The sequence below is a fragment of the Periplaneta americana genome, chromosome 3 (assembly GCF_040183065.1).
Source record: "Periplaneta americana isolate PAMFEO1 chromosome 3, P.americana_PAMFEO1_priV1, whole genome shotgun sequence".
Taxonomy (NCBI): Eukaryota; Metazoa; Arthropoda; class Insecta; order Blattodea; family Blattidae; genus Periplaneta; species Periplaneta americana.
Window position 1 is genome coordinate 79,872,465 of NC_091119.1, and position 25,090 is coordinate 79,897,554.

General features: G+C 35.8%; 1 non-coding gene across 1 annotated transcript; it reads right to left on the bottom strand.

Annotated features, from left to right (window-relative positions):
* Window positions 1-24,585: 24,585 nt before the first annotated feature.
* TRNAF-GAA (transfer RNA phenylalanine (anticodon GAA)) lies at window positions 24,586-24,657 on the bottom strand. Its single transcript has one exon. It is a non-coding gene; the product is annotated as a tRNA-Phe (tRNA).
* Window positions 24,658-25,090: the final 433 nt, after the last annotated feature.

A 25,090-nucleotide genomic window follows, 5' to 3' on the forward strand; every position in this document is an offset into this window, starting at 1 on the left:
GAATCAACAGTGAAGATTAACTTGGACTTATCTCCAGCAGACATTGTGAAATTGAATTATGTACCAGTTACTTCTTGTGACGTCGAACGCTCTTTTAGTCAGTATAAATCTATCCTCAGAGACAATAGAAGAAGATTCACTTTTCAGCACTTGAAAGAAATGTTTGTAACCTATTGTTATGGTAACAGACAATAAAAATTGTGTTTTGTTGAAACTACATTGGAAGATAAGGTACGTCCATTATATTTTTTGTTTAGTTTGATTAAAATGTACCAATATTTAACGTACATAGTCATTTTTTTATAATTTTAAGTCCATATTTAATTCCATATTTTGGTAAAAATCCATATTTAATTCCATATTTTGGTAAAAATAACTACATATATATTTACATATTTCATATATTTTTAGTCCATATAAATCCGTTCCCTGGTTATGACTATTAAACATTCCTTCGCATGTGAAAAAGGCTTCATCTGTCCATAAGATAATTTGGAGGACGTTCACATTGTTTCGCTCCATTTCTAATACCCAGTCGCAGAATTCCATGCAACGAGGACATCTTCAAGTAGTAAATAGTGAATGTCTGTATAATGGTACGGATAAAGGCCGTCTTCCTTGAGTATCGAACGTACAATTCGATGATAAGCCCCGATTTTCCTGGCAACCACCCGTGCATTCAATGTTGGGTTTGCAGTAAATATTTCCAGAACTCTGTCTTGAGTTCTGGAATCCGTCGCATTCTGGGATGACCTCTATCTGCTGTTGCCGTTGGTGACCCTCATGCTACGATTTAGTCGGCGAAAATTTTTTGTCGTAGGACGGTAACAGGACATATTTCTGTATGTAAGTCTGTGTAGCGACATCAGTTCGATTATTGCAAAATCCAAGTATTTGATACATGTCACAATACTCATTCAACGTGAAGTTCATAAAGCTTTTACTGAGCACTGTACTATTACTAATTACTGTACCTTTGTACAAAATAGTTTCGAAAATTTGTTTACGATCCGGAGTTGTGCTCGGGAGTGAGTTCGATTCGCGCTTGGACTGATTACCTGGTTAGGTTTATTCCGAGATTTTTCCAACCGTAAGGTAAATGTGAGGTAATCTACCGCGAATCCTCGTCCTCATCTCGCCAAATTCTATCTCACTATCATCAGTCTCATCGACGCTACATAATCTAGTAGCTGATACAGCGTCATTAAATAAGCCACTAATAACACGTTTGTTCATATTTACAAAGCGCTAGTGTCGCAGTTATAATAAGTCTTTTCCAGGTTATAACAACCGCTCAGGTTGGAACGTGTTCTCGATGAGTACGCCACTGCCATCGTGATCTAATACAGGCCGTAAGGCAGACCACGTGACTCGCTTAACAGCCGATCGCGAAAGGCGGTCTTTCAACCATATGAATTAGTTGCAGTGCATAAGGAATAACATATATTTCTCTGAAATGCAGTGTAATTGCGTCAGTAAAATTTTAAACAGTGATTGTGAGACACTTGAGACACAATTTACTTGCAATTTAAGGTATAATATTATTTTTGGTGTGAAAATTACGTTGTTGCAGGCAGAGTTCGTATGTGTAATACCTGCCTTTATTTCGATTAAATATTGCGTCCTTATGTGGTTAAGTGAAATTTTGGTCTTATAAACAGTAGGCTAAATATGTGTAATAATATATACGTGAAAGTGAAACATTGACTGGCATGTGAAGTAAGTTGTGATTAGGCCTAAGTGCAGCGTTACCGATGTTACTCCTGTCTAATCCATTATTGCTAGTTTACCGTATTTGTCTTATTAAATTTAAATTATTGCGCCCTTTTTATTTGTGAATAACCTACATTATACGAGTAAATAATACGACGTTTGATAATATACACAATTTGAACTAAAAACGAGATACATATAGTATATTACGAAAAATTATACCCTATAGTTTTCATTACTGTTACAGTATCTAGAATTATAATTAGTTGAAATAAAGCACTCATGCTTCATTACGAAATTCTTGCACATTCATTTATGCACGTTTCAACAGTTTTCAGTTGCATCGCACGCATATTTTAATGTGTTGAAGTTATAGGTTATGTTTATTCGGTAAATTCATAGAAGACGGGCACCTGGTTGGATGTATTAAGTATTACCAACTTTTTACTTTAGAGTTAAATGTTAGTGATCTTTTAGTGACTTTTATATGTTAGTTCTAGGTTCTTATACTAGGTGTCGCCGTGATGTTGTTTCAATTTGATTGGTTATAGTTGTCATTTGTTCTAGAATTCTTGTTAATTTTGAATTGGTAATGACTTTGTCAGTTGTTCTTGGTTGTTTGACGTGAGTGTTGTTATACTGTTTTGCTGGCTAAAGCTATTGGACGTTTGTCATTTTGTGATTTTCCTTCAGTTTGATTGTCATCATTTGTTCTAGAATTTTCGTTAATTTTGAATGGATATGACGTCAGTAAGTTGTTCTTGGTTGTTTGATGTGAGTGGTGTTATATTGTGTTTGATGGCCAAAGTTATTGACAGTTTGTCATTTTATGATATCTGTGAAAGATGTGTGATTTTGGTTTATTCTTTCGCTGGTGAATAAGCATTGTGTCGATTGTTGAGAAGAAAACTGTTCCTATGCTTCCAAGGAATTATTTTCTGTTTTCTGTTACAAGTTAAGGTGTAATAAGAGTTCAAAGAGAATTTCATTTTGTGTAAATACATGGTTATTTATGTGAACTTGACTGTAGTTTAGTTCTTTGTTGGCTGCATGGTTTAAGTTTAGATTGCCTTGAAGCCTGTGTCATAATGGAAGTGAAGTGGTTGTCATTGAAGACGTCAATGAGGATTGAATTTTGTTTGAGGTGATAAATTATTGTTTTGTTTTGTGTTTTAGTGATTTGTGGGGGTAAAGTGCGGACGAAAACTGCCAGAAAAGTACTACCAACTATGAAGTTCGAATCCCACCAAACACCATAAAATCAAAGATGAAAAATTAAACATATTTTCATTTTTTGAAGGGCTTGTTCTCCTTTAAAAATATGTATATATGTTTGATTTTCCATCTTTGATTTTGTGATGTCTGGTGACATTTGAACTTCATAGTTGGCAGAACGTTTTGGTAGTTTTCGTCAGCCATGTTGGATTTTGCCCGTCTTCTAGGAAATTACCGTTTATTCTATCAGCACTTGCCTTATTTCCATATTCGCAATTATGCATTATAATTAAGCATAACGCTACGTATAACTTATAAATGCAATTTGTCTACACTTCAATTGTATTTATTCGTTTCAGACGGTACTCCAGTCTGAAGTCTGATTAGTTTAATATGTTACTAGGGCTAAACTAGCGCTAAGGTAGTTCCTTTCGTATTCATACATCTTGCATATACAAATTAGTTCGGTTCGTTCAGGATTTTAATATGCCTTGCTTATAGGATCAAATGCATCTCCACAAAAAATAAATTCAACTGTTTTCAGTTCAGAAATTACCGGAACTATACCTCAGCGCTACTAAGTAATATAACGTATGTACATTTCATATGAGGGACTGTGGTGAATTTTCTACCTATAAGTAAGGACGGTAACCGTGTTCTGAAGTTTATCCTAAAAATATATTCTTCTTTATTAAATCTCAAAACCGTTTTCGTTCTCAACTTAAGCCTAAAATGTTGACGCAGATAGGTTATGTTAACATGGTAAATTCTCTTCACATAAAAATAACACAGTTTTATTTATTATTCCTGCCACATTATGCAACACATAAATGGAACTTATGCACATATTACATTGAATAAAAACTTAATTGTATTATTTATTTGTTCCCTACTTTACTGGGTTGTAATGAATTGTATTTATCTAACCTACCAGATTAACACACAACTGTACATACACTAATTTCATAGGAGGGACTGTGGTAAATTTTGTACCTACAAGTAAGGAAGGTAGACGTGCTAAATTAAAATCACAATATAAATAATTATTCTTTATTAAATCTCAAAATAGCTTCCATTCCAAACTTAAAATGTTGATGCAACCAGGTTATGTTACCATGTAAAACTCCGTTCACATTAAAATAACACAGTTTTGTAATTATTTCTGCAACATATTATGCAATAAGAAGTGTGAAGGGGTCTTATACACACATTACACTAAATAAAATTGAGCGCCGACACGCTATAAAGTAATATCTTTCTCTCAGCTCCGTATACTCAAATAGAAAAGCCCTACTCATCGAATGACGTCACACAACCTGCATTACGGCCTGGTCTAGATCACGATGGCAGTGAGTACGCCGTTTCCATAGGCAACGCACATTACTAAGATTATAAAAGCATGTTCTGTGATTAGAGGCAGGCCACCTGTTAATGATAAATCTCGTTAAGAGCGTAGATTTAAAGGGCTGTTATGATAGTACTGCACAGTATATGTTGTATGACAATTAAAGATTATTAGGAAGGTTGCAAATGCTGCATAAATGGTTGATTTACTTTACATTTTTGCATTTGGCCCATTAACATTTCAAGATAGACCCATGGTTCCTATGTTAGAACGATTTGTATTTAAATGATCTATCATACCTTGATGTCCGTGTTCGTAATTTTTTACACTCTATTAGACTATATACAGACGTGGACAAATTATTATTAAATTAAATGAATTATATGTGCAACAAAGCTGTATTTATCTGCAGAAATAATGAACAAAAATTTATTTGCACAGAAATAATGAACAGAAAATTGAGTCTGGAGGTTACTAATATTTTGTGAACATTCCCTTATTCTTTATTAACACGATGCTTTTGTTATGGATGCTGGAAACCAAAGTTTGACACATTCTTTGAATATCAGCATCAGTCAGATATCAGCCAATGCTTAAACGAGTTCACGTTTTGTTGTAAGCCTCTTTTTGTTTACTTTCTTCTACAGTATAGATCACAGATTTTCAATTTCGTTCACGTCCGGTCTTCTTGCAGGCCATGGGAGAACAGACCGTTGGATATACTCTGCAGTACATAATTAAAACACCAGTAATACCAGCATAGCCAGACAAAATATACTTAAGCATTGGAAAAATATACTAGAAGATGTAAAGAATCATATTTACAACAATAGAGACTCTGTCAATTATACTGATAGTTGATATGACGAATTATATTATGTTTCCAAGAAAAACGTTTTAGTCTAATAATTTGTCCACGTCCGTATATAGCTCCAGGAGTTATCACATTTTTTCAACGCAACAATTGGGAGCTCAGCTCCAATTCCACTGTAACTTATTACCAAATGCTCAGAATCACACCGTTCTTGCACTAAAAGATCGAGCATATTTTTTAACATATGAAACAAGCAAAAGATTAATTTGACCAGAAAAGCGAAGCCACACCTCTTTTTGCAGGGAGTCCTTCAATTGTATGCTGAAGTACGACAATTTTCATAAGTTCTTACGACGGTTACGTGTCCTTAGTCTGGCAACCTTGGTAGTATTAGAAGCTGATGATGTAACCAGGAAGATGAGAACATGCTCATATTGTATTTTCACCTTCACACAATTGACTGAAAATACGAGAATTTAATTTTCCAATTCATTTCGCTTTTATAGATTATGACAAGGCTTTTGGTCCACATCTGTGGAGTAACGGCTAGCGCGTCTGGCCGCAAAACCAGGTGGCCCGGATTCGAATTCCGGTCGGGGCAGGTTTTTCTGGTTGAGGTTTTTTCCGAGGTTTTCCCTCAAGCCAATACGAGCAAATGCTGGGTAACTTTCGGTGTTAGACCCCGAACTCATTTCACCGGTATTATCACCTTCACTTCATTCAGAAGCTAAATAACCTGAGATGTTGATACAGCGTCGTAAATAACCTACTAAAAAAACAAGGCTTTTGATGATAGAGTTGATAATAATATATTATGGAAAACAGCGATAATGGGTGGGATCCCATCTCAATGTTATATAGAGCCTTTACTAAACAATGAAATAGCGGTTACAATTCTGAATGGTAAAAGTGAGATAATAGAAATAAAACAGTGAATTGGATTAAAGTTGCCCTCTTTCACACACTATTTTAACATAATCTGGACTAATAAATATTAGTCTAAACTTCTGATGTGTCGGCAACTTCTCTGCTTTAGGTGTGTAGCAAGGCGATATACTCTACAGGCGAAAGTTGCAGGTTCATTCGGCATCGGGAGGGGACATTTTGATGATATGACCAGTGTTTAAAAATTAGTACCCGATAAAATAAGTTTACTGCAACGATACTATAGAGACGTTGTATGGAAGGTTAATTTTAGAAGGAGGGGAATGATAGGTATATCACACCAAATTGGAATACAGATTAGTAAGATGCAATTAAGCGATATATGGCGACACTAATGTTTCAGTACTTACGCTTATGTTGACTGCTAGAAAACATCAAATTGTATAAATTGAATGTGCCGTTAAAGGAAATCTATTGCACTTTATATGTAGGCTACATTAATATTATATAATAAATTTATCAATAACCTTATTAATAGAGACCGGAATTTTATGTAATATCAAGGTGTGAAATATGTACATATTTATGTAAGAAAAATAAGCTGAATATGTACCAAAATATGTAAAATCATGAAAATATTTAATATCAATATTTGGCAGGTATAGGTTAGATAAGACTCTCCAGTTGCGATTTCATAGATCACCCGACTTTTTTACCGCACACTTGACACATTACTATTTTTCCATCTGTAGTGAAAGCTTCGTCCATCGCGCAATACTGTAAGCAGAGCGTTTAGAATAGAAAGTGTGGTTGTTGTTGTTTATTGACTTTACTGGCTTTGAGGCAGAGGCCGTTTTAGGGTCTTATACGCGCAGGATGCCCTCTCCAGCCATTGTACATGAATAATAATAAATATATATTTACATATATGACGCTATTTCTGGCATAAGTGCCAGTAGGTGTGTGAATGCAGTAATTGATTCCTTTTATTTTGGTGTAGCCGTAATTTGTTAATTTGCGATACTTAAGGAATGGTGAACGGAACAAGAGTTCGAGGTAAAAGATATCAGTTGATAGACAACATTAAGGTATTATATGGGGAGATTAAGAGGAAAGCAAGAAATTGGGAAGAATGGGAAATGCTGGGTTTGCAGTTAAAGACCTGCTCTTGGGCAGAACACTGTACATACATACATACATACATACATACATACATACATACATACATACATACATACATACATACATACATACATACATACATACATATGTACATACATACATTTTTTTTTTAGATTTTTAAGTTTCCCCTTCCGGTGGCAGAAGCGTCTGAATGTCATGGTGTAGTGTTATTTTATTGATCAGCCTCTCTGTTGCTGTTGTGTGTCCTCTCAGACAGTATTCAAATTTCCAACACGTGTTTGCGGTTTTGTTTGTGTGTTTTAGTTTGGTGGTTGGGGCTGGTGGTAGTTGTAGAGGAGTTTCTCTAGTGTTGTTCTGCTGTTTGTGTTCGGTGGATTTGCGAAGATGTGTTGTGTATATACGCGATTTGCTGCCGAAGGAAGTGTGGTAACTCGGCAAGGGTCTAATGAGACTTTTAAACCCCCTAGTGTCTATTTATTTGTCTATGCTAGTGTCGCCACGGCAACTGAGCGAAACATTGGCGTGGCGATCACTCTAAGACTGCAGTTTTCCTCTTAATACTGTGGACAGAGCAGGTAGAACTCGTTCTGCTATGGAATTAAAGAGATTATTTCTTGTGGTGTTCGGGTGATTTTTATTGTGCCGTTTATGTGAGAGAGTAGTAATAAGCCTAATTGTTTTGTTTTTGATGTAAATCCGATCATATAATCTGTAAGGAAGAGACGTTTCTTTAATCCACCCAAAGCCTAGACTATTTTTTAGAACTGGTGTAGAGCAATTCCACGAAGACAGAAAACTGTATGCTCGTTATTATATCTGTAATATCCATTTTTCTGAGGTTTTGATTGTAAGAGCCGAAAAATTTATTATGTCGGTAAAGACATGACTTCCACACAAGAACTGGCGACCAAAACCGTATGCCATAACACATATTTTCCCAAACTTGCCTCGATATCTTAAAATAAGAAGAGAAGAGAAAATATTCAACCAAGTGGAAATCAATCCTTTCTCATAACAATGTACACTTACCAAATACCATCTAGCTATGACCAATTCTATTGACGCTAAATAACCAAATAGTTGATTTTTTTTAGTTAGCTACTTAACGACGCCGTATCAACTACGTTATTTAGCGTCGATGAGACTGGTGATAGCAAGATAAAGCCGAGGATTCGCCATAGATTACCTGACATTCACCTTACGGTTGGGGAAAACCTCGGAAAAAACCCAACCAGTTAATCAGCCCAAGCGGGAATCGAACCCGCGCCCGAGCGCAACTTCAGACCGGCAGGCTAGCGTCTTAACCGACTGAGCCACGCTGGTGGCTAGTAGTTGATACATCATCATTAAATATCCGAGCAAGAAAATAATTGGATGTGACACCCGAAAATCAGAAGAACACTTTAGCTAATCTTGCGCTTGTGTGCATTTATGTGCCATTACTCCACACCTGAATGCCCAAAATTATGTCTAGTTACATTGACCGTAATTCCTTGTAGCGAATGAACCCCAGATCAGCATTTCAGCTGTTTAGTGTGAGTTTTTGAAAATCGATACATTGTTTAGAGTCATAAGCTGTGATGAGTTCGAGGGAAGTGAAAATACAAAAGAATTCACAAGGTGAATGAACGGCCTTGCAGATACGCTGACTCAAAGACTCCCCCCTCTGCCCTGAACAAAGGATCCTAGCATTACACGATTTTAGAATAGTACATTATGCAACGAGCCTATAATGATAGTAATTAAGAAGCGAGTATGGATGTTTATGAAACGAGTGCAAGCGAGTTTCATAATTTTCATACGAGCTTCTTAATTACCATTATAGGCGAGTTTCATACGACTTTTTATGCTCGACCGTATTTCTAACTTGAAATTATTCATTTTATTTGTATCTAACTGACCTTGAGCAATACCTCGTAAATTGTGAGATGTGCGCAGACGCGAAAGTATTGATTTTTTCCGAGGAACAGATGTCCACATTGACCTTGATAGCCTATAAGAACCTACAGAGTAAACTAAATATTAACTTTGATATAACATTGAAATTAAATTAGACATTGAAAAACGAGATGACAAATTGAATTTATTTGAATATTATTTACAATTAACGCTAATTATTATAGTAACAGAACATAACCTTCTGCGACAGTATTGGATTTCCAGCCTCCGTGACTTTTCGCTAATTCTCTTTCGATTGCATATCCGAGAATTCGATACTTGCGGTTTTATAACGGTACAAAGCTGACTTGTCATTGGCTGAACACCTGTAAGCTAACTTGTCATTGGCTGAACACCTGTACTTTAATGAGTAGGTGTACTTTAATGACATGCATTAAAGGACTGCTACCAGGTGTATAATTACTACATTTCGGCATGGACGAGCATAAAATATATTACACGTAACTGGCAATACAAAGATCACGTTTACCTAAGAAAGAATCCTTGAATTATTTAGAGTGACAATGCAGAGCACTCACGAAATATATTAATTCTTGTGGAATAGCAGATTTAAATATATTCTCACAGAAAAATTTAACCAGGATCCTCTAGAGCGACATTTTGGAATTAGAAAATGATTATCTTGTGATGATCACAATAGACTTTCTACATCTGAACATTTTTCAATCTATGTGCCAGTTAAAAAATGTACTGTATTCAAGTGCTAATTGTGAACTCCTAATTGAACCCAAGCACCTAGCTTCTACTTCATTAAATATACATGTTTAATTATTAATTATATTATTTTTAATAATAGCACTTTAGTCGTAATTAACGTAAAAGTTATTTCGGTAACAAAAGTACAGTATAATGCTACTTTGCGTCTAGGCGACAATATAACCTGGTTTACAATTTTATTATATTTGTTTATTACGTTTTCACATCATACGAGGTTTCTAATCGAGCATATGAGAAAGTAATAGATCTCATGGAAAAGTTGTTAATTTAATATTCTCCAATAAGTAGCATACAACTAGTTAATACAGTGCTATCAAATTCTTTTAATTTTACAAACACAAAATAACCTAGGTATTTCAAAAGATCAGAACTTACATTAGCATAGATATAATATCGAAGCTTAATGTATGAGTCAAAGTTGCACGTAATATTTCTTGTTCTCATGAATTACGTATAAACCAGATACAACTGCAATTGAATGACTAAACAGTAGGTAAAAACTATTGGTGAAAATAAAGTGTATCCTTCATTATATTACATTCTTTCTTGTGTGTAAAAAACTATAATTTCATGTCAATGCGTACTTTATAATGCCATAAAAATGTTCAGTTTTGCGAAGCTGTACTTTTTTTTTGCGTATTTCTGGCTGAAGCCGCCACTATGTTCCATTTTTCAGTTAATTATTATATTTACTATTCAGGGTTGTGTTACATAACTCACAATTTGTTAATGTAGTAATATTACATTTTTAAACAAGTAAAATATTGTAACAAAGTACTCTACAATACAATCTTATCTAATGGGTTATTTTTAAAAACCTTTTGCATTCGCTCGAATAGCGATCCTGAAACTGCGGACGGAAAACAGAACTAGCGCCACTCGGCGACGAACCACTGAAGTAGAGGAAGTAACGTCACTTTCTCTTCTACCCGCTCTGCTGTAAGTACTAAAACTAGAGAACTGAGTGAAGTGAATGACATAACAAAACTACAAGCACTGTTTCGCTTTACTGGATTAGGAGAAAATAGGAGATGTGGGATACATGCATTTCAGCTGCTCCCTGTAAGAAACAAAGTATCTACCAAAATTTCAAATTATAGGCATTTACAGTCTGTTGTTTGAAAAGTGACATTCCTGTCTCATTCAGAAGGGTAGGATTTTTCCAGCCGGAAAATCCCATTTCCGTATAGGTCTACTAAATTTAAAGAAAAGAGGTCAAGCAATAACCTGAAAAGCTATTTATTTTAATCTTTCAACATCTTTCCAGTTTGTTCCTTTACTTCAGCTTCTTTTCAGAAGTCGGTTACTTTATTGCGGCTCCTGCCAGAATTGATACGGGGTTTCCCTGGAATGATTAGGAAGAGGGTGGGTAAGGTTGCAAATTGCATGGGAACGGCTTGTTAAGACGTGTGCAGAACAATTATAGTTCGAGACAAATCATGTCGTCCTCGTCCCACTCCACGCATGAAGGCAACGCTACTTTCTGAGTGATTTTTACAATACAAGGTAATTGTATGAGGAAGATTGTCTTTTGTTCACTCATATTTACAGTAAGCGGTATGGGGTGAGTGCCTCTATTACTTTCTGGAACTAAGTACGTTATGTTTCGTCCCGAAATATATCCTTTCTGGGGTAGGTAAAAAGGCTTTTTAAATCTGTATATTTCAAATTGTAAAGAAGAAGTTTTTTTTCCCCTTTTAAAGAAGTAAAAATGAATAAAACCCCTAAATATGTAGATTTATGTAATACCAAGCCATAATATGTAATGTGGGTATGTAAAAATATGTAGTATCAAATTTTAATATATCAATGGTAATTACAAGATTCGCAAAGATTTGTTATTTATATACGGTTAGGTTGAAAGGAATATAATATGTAATTACATAAAAATCCGGTCCCTACTTATTAAAATATAGGTTATAACTAGTACATCCTACTTCTGCCAATTTCTTTTGTGGGATTTACGTTATTTTGACGGTTTGTTAGTAGGCCTCATTTTATGGACATTCAAATAATATACACATTATTTATGGACATTACCAAGTGTCTGTTTTTCAAGCTTTCAAATAAGCTACCCATAATGCCCTAGACACTATGTTTCAGAGAAATGAATTTTTATGAGCAGAATTATATCTATTTTCTTTGCAAATTTTGCCCAAAATCACAAAAAATCCACCTCTCACCAAGTCAAGCCAGATAGTCTTGAACCTTAGTAAACAGCATTTCATTATTATAGGATTAGAAACTTTTGACATAAACACAATATTCTTAAGTGTGAGGCAACCACTCAAGGAATGTGTATTATAAATGGATACATTGAGAGGTGAAGAGTGGGAGAAGCTCATGTGAACTGAGGCTACTGGTGTGGGTCATTATGCAGTTTTGAATTTTTATGTGTGAGTGGAAAGTGGTCCACTTCTATTGCCTGGAGCTCTCTTCACATGGATCGGGTTCGTTTACGTCAGGCATGTCAAAACCCTGCACATTGTGCAATCGCGCACATTGTGCAGCGGTCTCTGTGCACTGTGCGTTTCCTATTCCCCTACCTGGAGGGAGTGAATCGGCGTGGAGGGGAGCGCGACAGGGCTGTACAGTTCGGACCTGCAGTAGCAGATAAGTTATCGTTCCAGGAACACAATGTCCTGCAACCCAGAAAAACGGAAATCCTCCAGTCAATTCAATCCAGATTGGCGCTATGTGTTTCTCAGTGCAGAATATCGTGGAGATGCACAGTGTTTAGTCTGCAAGAAACAAATGGTATGTAAGAAATTCAATGTTCAGCGGCATTATGAACTGCACCATGAAGTGGTTTATAAAAGTTACCAAGGCGAAGAGAGGATAAAATTGATTTCTCACCTTTCAGAAGACGTAAGTACAATTTAGAGGACTTAAATATTTTGTATAATTTTCTACACTTTATTTATACTTTTAGACATAAACTAAATAAACGTTAATAATTGCTAATTAGTCTATATTAATTGCTTTCAGAATGCTACTAACACTGTTGACTTACAACCTAATTATCATGAAAGCTGCTTACGTGTTAGTTGGGAATTATCTTTGAAAATCGCAAAGAAATATCGTCCGTTTACAGAAGAGGAATTCATTAAAGAGTGTATTACCGATGCAGTGAATATAATGTCCCCTAAGAAAGTTAAGAAATACAGCTCGATACCTTTGTCGAGAAGTACTGTATCTAGCAGAATAAACGATCTTGCCGAAGACTCAGAACGTCAATTGAAAAGCCTATGTAATAATTTCCTTTCTTTTTCGCTGGCTACTGATGAGAGCACTGACGTATGTGATACGTCTCAGCTTGTTGTATTTATTAGAGGAGTGGATGAAAACTTAGAAATTACGGAGGAATTTTTAGACTTAATTCCTCTGAAAAATACAACAACGGGTGAGGATATTTTCAACGGAATCGTAAAATCCATTGAACGTGTAGGGCTGTCTTTGGATAAATTAACGTCCGTCACAACTGATGGTGCCCCTTCCATGACTCGAGAGAAGAAAGGTTTCGTAGGACTATTAAAACGGCATCTTGAATTAAATAATTTCAAACGTAACATAATAGCTATTCATTGTGTTATCCACCAAGAAGCCTTATGTGCTAAACGTGCAAATATTAAACATGTGATGGAAGTGTGTAAATTTCATAAGGTCTCATGCTCTAAATCACAGACAATTCAAGGGTTTTTTGCAATCAATTGAAAGTGACTACATGGATGTTCCATGTCATTGTGAAGTTCGGTGGCTAAGTCGCGCAAAAACTCTCGAAAGATTTTTTTTAATTTGAGAGAGTACATTTCGGAATTTATGCTTGGGAGGGGCAAAAATATTCCTGAATTAGACGATCCTACATGGGTTCAGGACTTCGCTTTCTTGGTGGACCTCACGAAACATTTGAATGATTTAAACTTAAAACTATAAGGGAAATATAAACTGATTTGTGATATTAATGATGCAGTGAAAGCATTTAAACTTATGATTTCCTTGTGGAAAACACAAATAGAGAATCACAATTTTACCCATTTTCCCTATCTTCAGTCGCTGAATGCAAGAGTGGACGTCCAGAAATACATAACCATTTTGAGCAGTGTGAAAGATGAATATGACAATAGATTTGATGACTTGGAGGCACTGCAATTGAAGTTGGAACTCTTCACTATGCCATACTCTGCAAAGCCTTTGGACGTTCCTTCCAGTTTGCAACTTGAACTAATCGACTTACAATGTAATTCAGAACTTAAAAAAATCTACATTAATAAAGATATCACTGGATTTTACAAGGCACTTGAACGAACACGCTACCCACAATTTCATAGATTTGCAGCAGAAATGATTACTATATTTTCCAGCACTTACACTTGCGAACAGTTTTTTTCTCTGATAAAGCAAAATAAATATGGAGAGAGAGCCCGACTTTCAGACGAAAATCTCCGCTCTGTAGTGAGACTTTCTACAGCTAATAAAATAGTGCCAGATATAGAAAGAATAGTATCTGCAAAAGTAAACATTGTGCCTGATAATGAAGCATCCCCATCCAAGTCGGACCAGTAAATACTGTGTTCACAATACGTAATTTGTATTTCATTGTATCTTCAAATTTACAGTAGTAAAAATTCTTAAAAGATCAATTTGAAACTTTTTTCTAAGAGAGATGTTAATTTTAGTTCACTTAATAATTCAAATGTTGTGTGTTTTTTTTAATCTTTATTAAAGGAATGTGTAGGCCTAATTGTATGACATATCATTCCAAGGCTAATTGATTTTAGGGTAACATTTTCAATGTTTAGCTTACTATATTATATTATAGTTTATTTTGGAACACATTGAGAGCAGTCTGTTTTTTCAGACGTGAATTTTTACTTTTTGTTATTATTATTATTATTATTATTATTATTATTATTATTATTATTATTATTATTATTATTATTATTATTATTTGTATTATTATTATTAATTATTATAACTACATTATGACTACATAGTATTCTGATAGGTGGATCAATTATTTGCTGCTCAAATACTACCATTTACTCAATGCGTACTTTTGTATTACATTCGCTCAAAAAACTGTACACGCACAATTCAAAAGCGATCAGGATTTGAAAATAATTAATTTTCTTAGAAAATCACAAACCACATTGAGTACAATGTAGAACTTTACTCTTGTTTTGAGTATGGTGAATGATTGACCTGTGAATGTGAACGCGTTACGAAAAATAAAGTGAGTCCGCAGACATAACGAAGACGAGAAATCAGGAATCATAGAAAATAATTATTAAATTTTCCTGAATCAAATATAGCTAATAATTATTTTAAAACGGTAGGATTCATCAGCCCATGTCAAGCTAATAATGGTTTATTTTTATTTTATTTGGTTATTTTACGACGCTGTATCAATATCTAGGTTATTTAGCGTCTGAATGATATGAAGGTGACAATGCCGGTGAAATGAGTCCGGGGTCCAGCACCGAAAGTTACCCAGCATTTGCTCGTGTTGGGGAGGGAAAACCCCGGAAAAAACTCAACCAGGTAACTTGCCCCGACCGGGATTCGAACCCGGGCCACCTGGTTTCGCAGCCAGACGCGCTGACCGTTACTCCACAGGTGTGGACAGCTGATAATGTTGTGACAGTTTAGATTAGGTTAGTAAAGTTTTCAGAATATATTCGACAACGCTTATTTCTTAATCAGTAGGCCTATTGCCAAGGCAAGGCAAACGTGAGTTTCTTCTCACACTGCCGTCAAAGGTTAAACGACTTACGACTTCCATTTTGATAAGCTGTTAAGTTATGAAACTACTGAGCGAGGAATACCTTGAGGCTCTTGAGATTGTAAGGGAGCAAGGAAGAAACTATTTGGAAAGACGGAAACATTTTCTGGAAAAATATGACAAATTTTCCACATCACGTCACTGTATCATGTTGATATACTTCCAGTAATTTAACTTTAATTTTTAATCCAACACCAGAAGCGCAGAATAGATTCTTGTACACCCCTCCAGCTAAGAACTGGTAAGAGCAGCGCGTGAATGACGCAATCTGCACAGACAGACGATCCCGTGCACATATACTGCACATTCAGTGCCTCGTTTTTGACATGCCTGGTTTACGTGTTCCATTATACACCCTCCGCATTTGCTTTTCTTCTTGAAGAAACCATTATTACGAATTTGCCACTTTTTAAAATCTACAGTCTCGATCACGAATCATGGTAACAGCAAGATCACCGAGGATGGCTAATGTACGAGGACGTGCTAAGAAGTAATGCTTCCTAATGTTTTATGTGAAAAGTTTTATAGTTCTTTGAGTGAAACAAAACTGGTAACTTGCTACAACCTTACTGTTTTTACCTGTTGTTTTATTTTTCCACATAATCGTCCTGGCGATAAATACACTTCTCCCAACGAATGACCAGTTTCTTGATACCGCCACTGACGACCGACACAGCCTCACTTCTGTCTGCACTGCATCGTCAGAATCAAAGAGCTATCCTCTCAGGTGTTCTTTAAGTTTTGGGAACAGATGAAAATCTGATGGCGCCAGGTCGGGACTATATTGAGGATGATCAACAACAGCGAAACCAAGACGCTGAATGTGTTCTGTTACCATTGCACTGGTGTACGAACGAGCATTCTCATGCTGTAGGAAGGGCTGATCCATACCTGGACGAACCCTTCGAATTCGTGCTTTCAGTTTCTTTAGGGTTTCACAATACCTTATAGAATTAATGGCAGTGCCTTTAGGCATGAATTCTATAAGCACCACACCTTGAATATCCCAAAAGACTGTAAGCATGAGTTTGCCTGCTGGTGGAACAGACTTGAACTTTTTGGGTGCAGGTGATCCTTTGTGGCGGAACTGCATTGATGACCTCTTGTTTTCGGGATCTAAGTGGTGTACCCAGCTTTCGTCACCTGAGACAATGTTCTTTAAGAATTCGTCGTCTTCCCGTTCGTAGCACAGAAGCAATTGTTGCAAATGTTCAATTTCTTCTGTTTCGAGGCACCCATCATGCGTAAATTTTCCGGAATCCCAGTTCTGAAATTATTGCCTACACATGCTCCCTTGATACGCCACACTGGATTGACAAGTATTCCTGCGTTATGCAACGATTCGCTGTAATGATTTCACTGATACGATTCCGATTAGTGTCATCAGTTGCAGTACGTGGTATGCACTGCGACTTTTATCATACAAGTTGAGAGTTGCACCAGGTTCATTACGGGCACAAGCAGACCAACATCGGACAGTACTGATGTCGACATATTGATCACGATGAACAGTCTTCAATCTCCAATGAACGTCTATCGGGGACACATTTTCTGCTGTTAAAAACTCGATCACAGCACGCTGCTTGAGATGCACCAACATTGTACTGGTACATGCCGCCATGTTTCAGATTATAACTCAGAGCAGAGATATGAAACTTGCGTCAGTGAGAGCAGAATGTTCACTGAATGCAATGTACTATCACATATTTTTAACTACAGTATATTCACAGTGACAAAAAAAAAAGGAGGCGTTACTTTTCAAATACCTTCGTAAATTTATGTTAACATTTACATCACTTGAAGTGATAATTTTAGTAAATAAAAAAATACTGGACATTAATACAAGTATTTGTTAATTTATTTACATGTATCAATAATCCAGAATACAAACTTTCATCTGATGATTTGGGTGCTTACTACAATTATTTCAGTTACACATGTCTCTCGAATTCTAGTGCAAGAGAAAAATCTATAAATGGTAACACCATCATTTTCATTAATAATGTGACAAATGATATGCATTTTTGTAAAGTAGTGAAACATTCAATGAGAAAGTATGTGTCGATTTAGTGACGCCACTGGTTTGTTTATACAGTGTTATATGAAAAAAAAAACTGTTCTTTCAGTAGAGTTTTTATAATTATTATAGATAATTAAAATTGATGTATTTAAATTAAAAATGCAGATCTTTGCTTTTTCATTATGACACGAAACAACCCAGAACTCACCGCGTGGAGGTGGCTGCATGTCGAGTTCCGCCCTGCTCATCCCAACCTCCCTACCTTGTGGACAATAGCTCTTCATTGTCATTTACTCATTTATAATTTTCAATTAAATATCTTTACACTCTTTCACATGAAACAATGTCACTCTCATATTTATATTCGCGTTCCTTATCTGAGATCATGAAAGCTCCATGAAGATGCTGTTGTAGTAAAATACATAATAATTAATAATATTATAATAATTAAATTTTGTCATATACAGTAATTACATTTTTTTGTTTCTATATCAGTTGTTTACTTCCAAAAACCATTTGTTATTACTAAGAATTAGGTAGAATCTTAACATTCAGTTGACATAACATATCGATGGCTAATAAGTGATACCTCGTATCTGTGAATTTGTAGGTGAATCAGAAAATTGTTTAAAATATAGTTTCAAGGTATAAAAACTTATAATGCTTCTGCTTTGCAAGATCTTCTACTCGGGGACAAAATATTAGTTAACTGTCCAATTTTGTAAACAAAATGATAAAGTAGTTATTCTAACTAATATATTGTACGATGAAAGAGCAATGGAACGGAGAAAAATTATTTTCGGCGCCGGGATTTGAACCCGGGTTTTCAGCTCTACGTGCTGATGCTTTATCCACTAAGCCACACCGGATACCCACCCCGGTGTCGGACAGAATCATCTCAGATTAAGTTCCAACTCTTGGGTTCCCTCTAATGGCCACCCTCTGCACTACGTCATAGATGTCTATGAATGTAGGACTGAAGTCCACACATGTGCTGAGGTGCACTCGTTATGAGTGACTAGTTGGCCAGGATCCGACGGAATAAGCGCCGTCTTAAATCACGAAGTGATTTACGCATATCATATATATTATTTTAATGTACCGAAGTACGTATGATATTTCCATGCAGATATTCTGCGTCATCATACGATGAAAGAGTAATGGAACGGAGAAAAATTCTCTCCGGCGCCGGGATTTGAACCCGGGTTTTCAGCTCTACGTGCTGATGCTTTATCAACTAAGCCACACCGGATACGCTCCCCGGCGTCGGACAGAATCGTCTCAGATTATCAGATTAAGTTCCAACTCTTGGGTTCCCTCTAGTGGCTGCCCTCTGCACTACATCATAGATGTCTATGAACGTAGGACTGAAGTCCACACATGTGGAGGCGCTGGAGAGAATTTTTCTCCGTTCCATTACTCTTTCATCGTATGATGACGCAGAATATCTGCATGGAAATATCATACGTACTTCGGTACATTAAAATAATATATATATATATTGTAATTACACTGAACGATCATTTTTTTTTTAATACGAGGTATCACTTCTTAGCCATCGATATAAAATAACCTTCTTTTCTTTGTACATATATTTTGTATCTTAGGCTCTTAAATTTCTGTTGTTCAGTAATTCTGTGGCTCTATATTTTCTACACTTGTTATATTTTCTTTATTTGTTTCTGTGTTTATCCTTTCTCTCTTTATTTCCTTCATTCCTTTTCTTCAGATTCTTTGCAGTTATTTAGTTGATGGTTCCTTTCTATATAAAAAAATAAGTTGGACATTGAAAGTTTAGTTCAATTATTAACTTTTTCCAGTTGCATTCTCATTTTATTGCATTATTCTGTTACACTAGGTAAGAACTTATTGTGACATTCATAGTCATATTATGTTCTTTATTTCTTATTTTCCTGTCTCTCGTTTCCCTTTCTTCTTACTTGCCATAACTTCGGTCTCCTGGTATCTTTACTTCATTTATAAACTATTTTTTAATTAACTTTCATATAATATTATGATAAGAATGAATAATATACAGAGGTCTCCTATTTATAAAGGCGCCTGCGCTTATTATATGAAAATAGCCTAAATTGAAATGAAGTGGTCTCTTAAATAATGCTTTACTATAATAAACTTCTTTCGATGTCGCGAAAAGTGATAAAAACATAAGAATGAAATATATAATGTCACAGATGTATTCCTGCATTTCTTCTGTCAGACTGAAACTTTCACTACATCATATCTCGCACACTACATATGATTGAGAAACTAATATTTTTGTCTCGAATACACTTTAACTTCTTTTTAATCTTTTCAGTAACTGCTTCAGATTTTGTACGATTAATCATTCTACCCGTAGATGAATACCTTGTTCTTCCCGGAGGCAAAAGGTAATCAAAGTGTGGTGCCGACCATATCTCTTCATTTTAGTCCCGAGATTAATAAAGCATGATCTACCTCCATGTCTCTAATGTGTCTTCATGGCCTAGTATTAATATGAATTGGTATTACCTGATTATCACAGTTGCACGTCGAGCAAAAGCTGTCTCTATTCCTGTTCACTCGGTGAACCACTGCAGTAAAATCAACTTGAACTGAAACAACTTAGAACAGATGCAACCCAGTACATTTGCTGCCACAATTTGAAATGATTACAATTTTTTTAATACAGGAAACATGTAGTGGAATAAAAATATTGGTTAAAGATCTTTTTATTGGTATGTTGTAATTTTGAATTAAGATCCCAATTTATTTTTAAATCGATAAAGTGATTGTGTAATGGCACATTTCTGGACTACAGAAACTTAAAATTAATATATTGACAAGGAGTAATGTGGCAATACAATTTTCGAGAAAATAATGCCGTGCTTAACAGATTAATTTTATCAAAGAAGTAATTTAAAGTTTAGGCAAATAAAAATTAAAAATATTCATGAATAAAAGCATGTGGAACTTAGGATAATTCCAATTACAGCAAAACGATGACATCTCTACATGCTAATATCAGAATCCAATTAATTCTCGATTAGAGAGAAAATGTGTTGGATAACCATTAATTCCGAAAGCGGGGAACTTCTATAATACAGTATAATATGCCAAAGGGTTTAATATTGTGACAGCCACATCGAGAATCGATCACGCGTCCTGCAAGAAGGCAGGTCGCGCGAGAGTCAACACGGGCTCCACGGAGCACTGCGGGGCAGCGCGCAGCATGGAGAGGAGAGGAGGCGACACGCTGTTCTGCGGCAGAGAGGGGATAAGTAATGCGCCTGCGACTAAGGGAAGAAATCTAGAGAAATCGAAAGACGTCATCTTCTCGACATCCGAAGATTGTTCACGAGATCGTAGCTTCTCGAAGCTATGGTTTGGTTATAAAAGAAGAGACACAAGTGAACTTGAGTTAGTTAGTTGCAGTCGTTGCTAGTTTTGGACAGCAAGGCAGTCTAGTGCATAGACAAATAAATATATATATAAGTATATATTAGACTATGGTTCGACTTGAGTTGTGTCTGTTACTGTGGGAGCCGGAAGTCCTGAGTTTGAGTGCAGTGGACCGCAGTTGGGGGACCTGAGTTCGAAGTTCAGTGGACTGTCTCTGAAGGTCTGGAGTTCGAGATACTGTGAATTCGAGTGACAGAGCTAGAAGAACTAGCCAAGGCAAACGAACTGTGAACTAAGAACTGACGGTTCTGTTTTGTAAATAGTGCTTTGTGAACATTAGTTAAGATTAACAGTTCATTGTTGTTCTCAATAATCCAAGTAAATTGTCATTGTCGTCTGTGGAGTGCAATAACGAATACTGTGTTACTGTAAGGAGTGGAAATCTCATTGTTGACGGGAGTAGAATTAAATTGTAGAAAGTGATTATTATTGGTGTGAGAATAAAATTAAATTATTGATTTGTAATAAAAGTTACAATATTATCTAAAGCAAAAAAATTAAATTATGATTTAACAATATTGAAACATTATACCAATTTTATAAAGTAATATAACTATTTTTATCTAAATAATTAATTAAATGGCGATCTTACTCGTGTTAATAATGTAAGCATGTGCGGCTTACAGGTGTTTCGGTGCTACTTCACAGCATCCTCAGAGTCTTCTGTGTCTCAGCGTCATCTCAACTTCGCTGCCTGTTGTGTGGGTGCATTCATGTGATGAAGAGTTGTGTCAAATAGTGTGTGTGTTCTGAAATTGATCTGTGTGTTGAGTATTTGAATAGGGTGTGTTTTAGTTTGTCTGTATATTTCATATTGTTTTAGTGTGTTGAGTTTTTGGGTTTTGGGTTATATATGTAGGATTTCCATGTCTGTATTTATGTTATTGTATGTGTGGTTGGCATTAGTTATGTGTTCGGCATATGCAGATGTATTGTGTCCTCTGGTTATTGCTTTAATGTGTTCTTTGTATCGAGTTTGGAATGATCTGCCTGTCTGTCCAATGTAGAAACTGTCACAACTATTGGATGTGAGCTTGTATACGCCTGTGCGGTTGTATTTATTTGTTTGTGTTGTTTGTGTGTTGAGATGTCTTTGTAATGTGTTTTCTGTTCTGTATGCTATGTTGTATTTCTGCTTTCTGAATGAGGATGCGATCTTGTGTGTGCTTATGTTTTCGTATGTTATTGTGATATTTTTATCTTCCTGAATTTAAGTTGTGATCACAAAGTAATTCTTCATTGAAGATATAGATTTAATTTTTCTCCAATTTGTCTTGTATTTAATTAATCTGTTTCAAAATCATTTCACACATATTATACACTCATGCAATGGATGTGAATTGGAAACTACGTTGTATTTCTGAGCAGCAGGCAACAATATATTCAACTGTTGCAATATTGTTACGTCATTGCCTGGTGTATTATATTTAAGGCGTCTCTTATCTGCTATCTAATACGTTATTTAATTTATTCAGTAAGTATTGTGTGAACTGATTCAACAAAAACTGATACGAGACCAAGCTAGAGAAAAAGATGAAAGCTCCAAGAGACCAAAAGATGTAATAACTTGGAGAAAAGAAGATGCAAAAATGAAATCATTAATCATATATTCTAAAAGAGTAATCTGGAACGGATTCCTTCAGAAACTAAATTATAAAACAGATGGGTATAAAGCGCACAAGTTGATTAACAAACTCAATTGTAAATAACTTACCAAAACTTTGCAATCTTTCTTTATAAACAACAAAGAATTTACCAATGATAAAACGATAGCAAACAAATTCACCTCCTGCTACTCATCTGCTCACAAACTGTCCCCAGAACTGAAAAAAGGAAAGAACCCTTAAAGGGAATCTCTATAAGAACACTCATTCCAACAGACACATTGATATTTTCTATAAAAACTTTATGATCAGTGAACTTCAAGAAGCTTTAAAAAATATACATACAAGAAAACAACCTGGCCCAGATGCAATATGCACAGAATACTTCCATCATTTAGGACCAAAAGCACTGCAGCTATTGCTAACAATTTATAATAAATTTTGGAACACCAGAAGTGAACTCTCTTCTTAATGGAGAAAAGCTGTAGTAGGACCAATACTTAATCCTGGAAAACCAGCAAATCTAATCAGTTCTTATCGACCTATAGCACTAACTTCAGTAATGGCAAAAATAAAAGAAATAATGATAATAGCAAGGTTGAATTGGTACCTTGCAGAAGAACAAGCAAAATCGAGAACTCAACTAGTACAAAACTAAAAAAGCATGAAAATAGAAGGAAATATGCTATCATGGTTAATAAAATTCACAAATCAATGGATGACAAAGATTAAATATGCAAAAACAGAGTTATAAACAAACTAAACTAGGACTACGCCAAGGAGCAGTCTCCAGCCCCTCCTTATTTAACATATAGGCCCACATAAACTACCTCTCAAGAACCATAAAAAATGAGGCAAATATCAATGTAGGCATATCATATGGACTTCAGCAAAAAATAATAAAAAACATGATACATTAACGACCACAATGAACAGAGCGCTGCAAACCCTTAACAAACGGTCTCTTGAGAATAACATGGAAATCAACTCCAAAAAACAATGTACCGGTACCAGTTCTTTTCAATGTGACATAACAATGACAACTTTATAATCAATAACAGCCAGCTCCCAAAAAGTGAAAATACAGAATACCTAAGATTATATATGGATAATAAATTAAACTGGAAGAATCATATTTCCACAATGGTTAGCAAGGCTGGAAAAAGAACAAGTCTATTAAAACGACTAGCTGGAGCCACATGGGGAAGTGCACAAGATACACTGAATACCACAAATAAGGCTTATGTAAAATCAATATTAAAATATGGTAGTGAAGTACTAGCCACAGCAAATAAGTCAACCCTACAAAAACTTGAAGCAGCACAAAATAATGCACGCAGACTGCATGTGGTGCAATAAAAACTACCCCAACCTTATGCTTTAAACTATATACAGGCAGTCTTCCGATCTCATCAGAAATTCAACAACAGGTTGCCAACTCTTTCTCCAAACCGAAAGACTTGACTAATACCACTTGGATCCAGAATAATCCAGAACAACACCTCAAAACTCAATCACTATCAATCACAATAGCAAAAAATTTCCAACACCTCCTTAACATTCCAGAAAGCATTGAATCATACTACCCAACTGTCAAACCTCTAGATTAACAAAATTCAATACTAACCTATCTCTGCTCTATGATGTAACACAAATGATGTCCATCCATAGGCATTAAAATAGCTAACACTGGCATCTATAGAGGAAAGGTGTCCATCAAAAGAGTATTTGAGAATCTATACAGATGTTTCACTATGCAAAAAGATTTTGGAGCAGGAGCAGGAATACACTGTGAGCTCTTCTCTTATTTTATTTCTGTAGGGAAAAACAAAACAAGCTTCGATGGAGAAACAAAAGCAATCAACATAGCATTCCAGCAACTTCTGCTCAGGCCTAAAGCCTTCCAAAAAGCATATGATGAAGGATTGGTGGATGGAGAAAAATTCTCTCCGGCACCAGGATTCGAACCCGGGTTTTCAGCTCTTCATGCTGATGCTCTATCCACTAAGCCATACTGGATTCCAATTCCGATGCCGGATTGAATCCTCTCAGTTTAAGCTCCACTTCTTAGTTTCCATTTAGTGGCCAACCCTCATGCACTGTGTCGCAGATGTGTGATGGTGGCACAATGTCCAACACACTAATGTACAGAGGTGTACTCATTACGAGTGACTAAGTGGCCGGGATCTGACGGAATGAGCGCTGTCTTAAATCACTAAGTTAGTGATTATATACACATACAATATTATAGCGATGTACTGAAGTACATAAGCTATTTCCATGCAGGAATTCTGCGTTATCATATGATGAAGGATCGGTGCAGTGGAGAAAAATTCTCTCCAGCACAGGGATTTGAACCCAGGTTTTCAGCTCTACAGTACATGCTGACGCTCTATCCACTAAGCCATACCGGATCCCAATTCCGATGCTGGATTGAATCCTCTCAGTTTAA